This window comes from Biomphalaria glabrata, chromosome 13 (assembly GCF_947242115.1).
Source record: "Biomphalaria glabrata chromosome 13, xgBioGlab47.1, whole genome shotgun sequence".
NCBI lineage: Eukaryota > Metazoa > Mollusca > Gastropoda > Planorbidae > Biomphalaria > Biomphalaria glabrata.
In genome coordinates, this window is record NC_074723.1 from 31,884,782 (window position 1) to 31,890,538 (window position 5,757).

The following is a 5,757-nucleotide window of genomic DNA, read 5'->3' on the forward strand; positions in this document are numbered from 1 at the left end:
TATAAATCTGCTGAGCTGGTTCTGTCGTATGAACCTGCTGAGCTGGTTCTGTCGTATAAATCTGCTGAGCTGGTTCTGTCGTATGAACCTGCTGAGCTGGTTCTGTCGTATAAATCTGCTGAGCTGGTTCTGTCGTATAAATCTGCTGAGCTGGTTCTGTCGTATAAATCTGCTGAGCTGGTTCTGTCGTATAAACCTGCTGAGCTGGTTCTGTCGTATAAATCTGCTGAGCTGGTTCTGTCGTATGAACCTGCTGAGCTGGTTCTGTCGTATAAACCTGCTGAGCTGGTTCTGTCGTATAAACCTGCTGAGCTGGTTCTGTCGTAGAAACCTGCTGAGCTGGTTCTGTCGTATAAATCTGCTGAGCTGGTTCTGTCGTATGAACCTGCTGAGCTGGTTCTGTCGTATAAATCTGCTGAGTTGGTTCTGTCGTATAAATCTGCTGAGCTGGTTCGGTCATATTGTAGTACATTACTCACTAACCAGGTACAGTGAAGGGAGCATGAAAAATTGGTCGTCAAAAGAAAGGCTGGCTGGATAACATAAAAGAATGGACCGCCCTCTCTTGATATCCTACTAAAAACAGCTGCTGACCGGTTAAAGCGGAGGGATTTAGTTGTTATGTTGTGTTAGGGTCTATTGTATGCCGCTTTTGTTGTCTAGGCCAGTCTGTCTCATGCCCCAATCAATCACCGCGCTTAACAGTAACCAACTTTTTTTTTAGCGCTAAAGCAGCGAAGACATTTTTTTTTCTTCCAGACAGATTTATTAATTTAACACAAAGATAAATTGTGCTTAGCGTTACACTTTATTATAAAGTAGGTTGTATATAAATATGTCGGTTATGCTTAATATATAGATAGCTCAACAGACACTCAGGTTGAGACTGCTTCTGAGGGATCCAGACACATTGCCAGACTGTCATATTTTTCATTCCTAGTTGCGTTACAATTAGCACCTGAGCACACAGGATACTTTGTTGAGAAATGGAAACGAAAAGTAAAAAAAAATCGGGAAAACCCACGAAAGAATGGGCCGGCCTTGAACTGAGGTATCAAATTCATATGTTAATGAGAAGACAGCATTAGACATATTAAGTCTTGGTGTCAGAGTGATAAAGTGCTTGGCGTTCGAACTGAGGGGCTATGGTTCAATCATCCTTCAGAATATTGTTTAAGACGTCTCCTGAGTCCACCCAGTGCTACCTGACAGCTCTAATTGCTACCTGACATTAGTGGGTCATAGTATAAGCTGTTAGTCGTTGTGCTGGATACAAGACACACTTGCTTATTGCAGGCCATAGAAACAGATGACCTACAGATTTCAAAGTCTGAAAAGAGAATTGAAAACATGAAAGACTTTTTGTTCATAGCAGTGCTGCCCAACTCACTGCCTATATATAAAAGTAAAGTTCCTTTTTTCAGACCTTGTGGTCTATAGGGCAGATGATGTAAAGTTCATCCATTTTCTGTGGCCTACGGTAAACGAGGGTGTCATGTGGCAAGCACAAGGACCAACCGCCTTTACTTTTCACCAACTAATGTCAGGTACCCATCAGAGCTAGGTGGACTCAGAGGCGTCCAAAAGATCCCAAAATTAAAAATCCTAGTCTTCACCAGGATTCGAACCCAGAACCCCCTGCTTGCAGTACAAGGGTCAAGAAAAGAAATTCATTCGGCCTCCCCCATTTTCCCAATGGGTCAGGATAAATGTTAAGAGCATAGCTTATTGAGAAAGCTTAAAGCATGAAATTGCGCTAAACAAAAAACACTTGGTAAAAATATTTCTAGTCGCACAGATTTATTGTTGCTGGTCTAGATCTATTACAAATTTAATTACATGACTGATTGATACAATTACACTTCGTATAAGCTTTATTTTTTCAAAAGTATTTTTTAATGTTTTTCTTTGTCTTTTCAAAAAAGTTTTAACCCATAGAGTGAAGGTTTAATGCTTGCTGCGTATTGAAGTTACATAGTTCTGCGAACGGAAAAGTTTAGAACATTGATTCTGAAGTACTTAAAAGTAAATCCACCTTTTTAAAAGAAAAACATAGCTTATCAACACTTAATTTAGTTTGTACACCTGATACACCAAAAAGGTTCATATTTATAGTTTTTTTCGCCATGTATGAAAATCTCCAGTATGCTGCATTATAAAGTGCTTAAAACCTTAGTAGGTCATTAGCTGCACAACTACTAGAGTCACTCCAAATGGAGGTTAGAGCATACATTCTGAAAGGTAAAAGGCAAACAGTAACCTCTACTCTTTGACAAGCGTTGCAGACATGTATTTTTAGCAATATAGAAGTGGGTGCGCCTAGAGCGGCGAATTACATGAAAATTAACAGCCGAAATAATGTTTTTTTATAAAGCGCTGTTAACAGACTTAAGGTAAGCTTAAGGGTGCTATAATAACACAAAAGACATAAAACGCAAGAGCTAAAATGACAAGATAATCTAAAAGATTACTTAAAAATTAATATTAATGTGTGGCATTTAGAGGCACTAAACTAAAGCTAAAGCCAACCTGGAAATCTCCTCACATCTCAAACAAAACTAAACTAAGAATCTTTAACTCTAATGTCAAGGCTGTCCTACTGTAGGGTTCTGAAACATTGAGAGCAACTGAAACAACAACAAAAAAATACAGACCTTCATCAACAGATGTCTGAGAAATATTCTAAAAATACACTGGTATGACAAAGTAGAAAACACCAAACTGTGGGAGATGAGTGGACAGAAAAATAGAAGTGCAGATCTTAGAGAGGAAGTGGAGATGGATTGGTCACACCCTTAGAAAAGATACCAGCAACAGAGCTAGACAGGCCTTAGAGTGGAACCCTCAGAGGCTCAGGGAACAAGACGCAGAGGAAGACCAAAAAGAACATGGCGACGCAGTGTACTAGATGAAGCCGAGAGGACTCGGAAGCCATCAAAAAACTAGCAAGAGACCGTGGAGAGTGGCGTATTTTTGTAGAGGCCCTATGTTCCACGAGGAACCCAAAGGAATGATGATGATGATGATGAAACTTAAACGGACATAGACACTAAATACGAACTATAGGCCGAATACTTGAACAGAATTAGAAATGTAACATAGAAATAAAACCATCATACGCTAAAAACTCATTGCTGTTGACGGTCGTTGACCTGTAGCACCAAACTGCTGGTAGACAACTAAACCACTGCAGGCGTATTATATCTTAACTTATAAAACATGAGATAACTTGAATAACTTTTTTTTCGCAAACAAGACTAAATAGAACTTTTATTATAATTTAGACAAAGTCAACTTCAGATAAAATGAAATTTATATAGTAGACTTTAGTAATAGTATGGAGGCGCGGTGGCTGAGCGGTAAAGCGCTTGGCTTCCGAACCGGGTACCGGGCTTCGAATCCTGGTGAAGAATGGGATTTTTAATTTCGGGATCATCGGGCGCCTCCTAGTCCACCCAGCTCTAATGGGTACCTGACATTAGTTAGGGAAATGTAAAGGCGGTTGGTCGTTGTGCTGGCCACATGACACCCTTGTTAACAGTAGGCCACAGAAACAGATGACCTTTACATCATCTGCCCTATAGATCACAAGGTCTGAAAGGTGAACTTTTCTTTTTTTTTTTTTTAGTAATAGTATAAAAAGGCATTCTGAACAAAATCTAACTCACTACAAAAACACTTCTTTTCAATCTGGCAATCTGGCAAAGTCTGTTCAAACTAAGACCGCTGACGACAACGCCGCCTAACTTGCGTCATTCAGAATAGTTAACTTCTTCTCACCGTCACCATAGAAACACACTCACACACACTCCACAACACCCGTAAATGCATAGTAAAACAAGGAGCATTAATTAACACGAAATCAAAACTGAATCTAAGAAACAGAACGACAAATACAGCGGTCACTACTTCATCTCTGATCGAAGACTGTGTAAATATAGTCAACGCAAACCACGGATGTACACTCCCAATATTTTTTTGTTTTCAAAAACTGACCTTGATGTCATATGACTTAACTAAAAGTCAACCAGCGGCCCATGATTATGACGTCGGAGCAGCTGAACCGGGTTGATACCCTGTTGACAGTCTGGAGATTTCCTGTCTAAATGCGCCAACACGCGCTCAATATAATCCCAAGTAATGGGCCAATGGCGTGACCAGTCTCCATAGCTACCTGTACTAACACTGGTCGCTTCGTTTAAACAGCGTTAGTCCTTAAATAGTGTCTGACCAGTGGTGTTAGCTTGACCCCTGTACCATCCCTTCTCTTTGTTAACCAACATAAACATGAGAACAAATGTGGAGCTAAACAATTTACTCAGACTGACCAGTCTTAACTCTCTCTCAGTCTCGATCTCTCCTTCTCTTCTAACTGACGATACCAAAGTTTATTTCACCCAATAAATTAAATTGATTTTTGGTTTTATAAATTTTAATTTGTTGTACATAAAAAAGAGCATACATTATTCCTGATTACATACAACAAAAGTTATTGAAGTTTAATCATAACAGTATGAAATGAATAAACCCAACGGAATGTGGAAAATAATTATTTAAAAGTTAATGATTCATGTAGGAACGTAGCTGGTTCAATAGATATAACTTTGTAGCCGTCACAAAATATAACAAAGTTATATAGATAATGCACAAGATTTAACAAGGTGGTGACTGGTGCACCTGATGCAACAAGATCGTATCTGGTGCACAAATGATGTAACAAGATCGTATCTGGTGCACAAATGATGTAACAAGATCGTATCTGGTGCACAAATGATGTAACAAGATCGTATCTGGTGCACAAATGATGTAACAAGTTCGTATCTGGTGCACAAATGATGTAACAAGATCGTATCTGGTGCACAAATGATGTAACAAGATCGTGTCTGGTGCACAAATGATGTAATAAGCTAAAAGATGGCGAAAAACATACACAAAGGTTGTAGAAGGTCATGTAATCTCTGCCTGTCTGGGGCATAGGCTATCAATCAGCTTCTTCTGCTCAGGGTTACTCACTCGAACAGTCCTCTTGTTCTATCCAGCCGATTGGCATCTGCCTCGAAATCGTGGCGTCATGTATATCTGGGAAGTCACCTCTTCCTCTTGCGTTGGAGGTTCAAGGTGAGGGTTTGCGTTTTTTTTTTTTTAATGCTGGCTTGCTAAGGGTGTAGCCTTTCCATCTCCAGCGTCTCTGAAGGATATCTACCACAATGGGCTGCTGCTTTGTTGTTCGCCATAGTTCCTCACTCGAGAACGTGTCTGGCCAGCGGATCATAAGTATTTTTTACGTCACAGGTATTGATGATTACCTGTTTTTTTTTTTATGTTGGTTCCTAGAAGGTACACAATCTATAGCACAAGCATTGTTGATGCACTTGTCATAAAGAGATCGTATCTGGTGCACTGAGAAGGTAATAGGGTAAAAAAAAAACAACAACGGAGAGAGGGTAAGTATACTGCTACTAGAATTATCGGGCCCAAAGTATGAGAGCGTGTATCTGTCAGGGGCGCATTATGAAGCGGGTCTTTCTAAATCAAGTCAAATGTTTATGTGGGTGCAATGACGATGCGCAGGTAATAAAAAATGTGGGTCCCTTAGAGAGAAAGAGAGAGAAAGAGAGAGAAAGAGAGAGAGAGAGAGAAAGAGAGAGTGATCGTTAAAATGAGGTCCGTTTATTAAAATGATAAAAAATATAATAGGGGCTGTGCCGGCCTTGATAAGCAATAAAAGCCTGGAGACCAATCAAGGAGCGTGTCGTG

The 5,757-nt window shown here is 39.8% G+C and overlaps 1 long non-coding RNA gene across 1 annotated transcript in view; it reads right to left on the reverse strand.

The window, feature by feature from the left end:
- Positions 1-789: 789 nt before the first annotated feature.
- The window catches only part of LOC129922262 (uncharacterized), a 79,548-nt gene continuing 74,580 nt past the window's right edge, over positions 790-5,757 (reverse strand). Inside the window, exon 2 of the long non-coding RNA XR_008774234.1 lies at positions 790-1,330. This is a non-coding gene — a long non-coding RNA (uncharacterized LOC129922262). The remainder of the gene's footprint in view (positions 1,331-5,757) is intronic.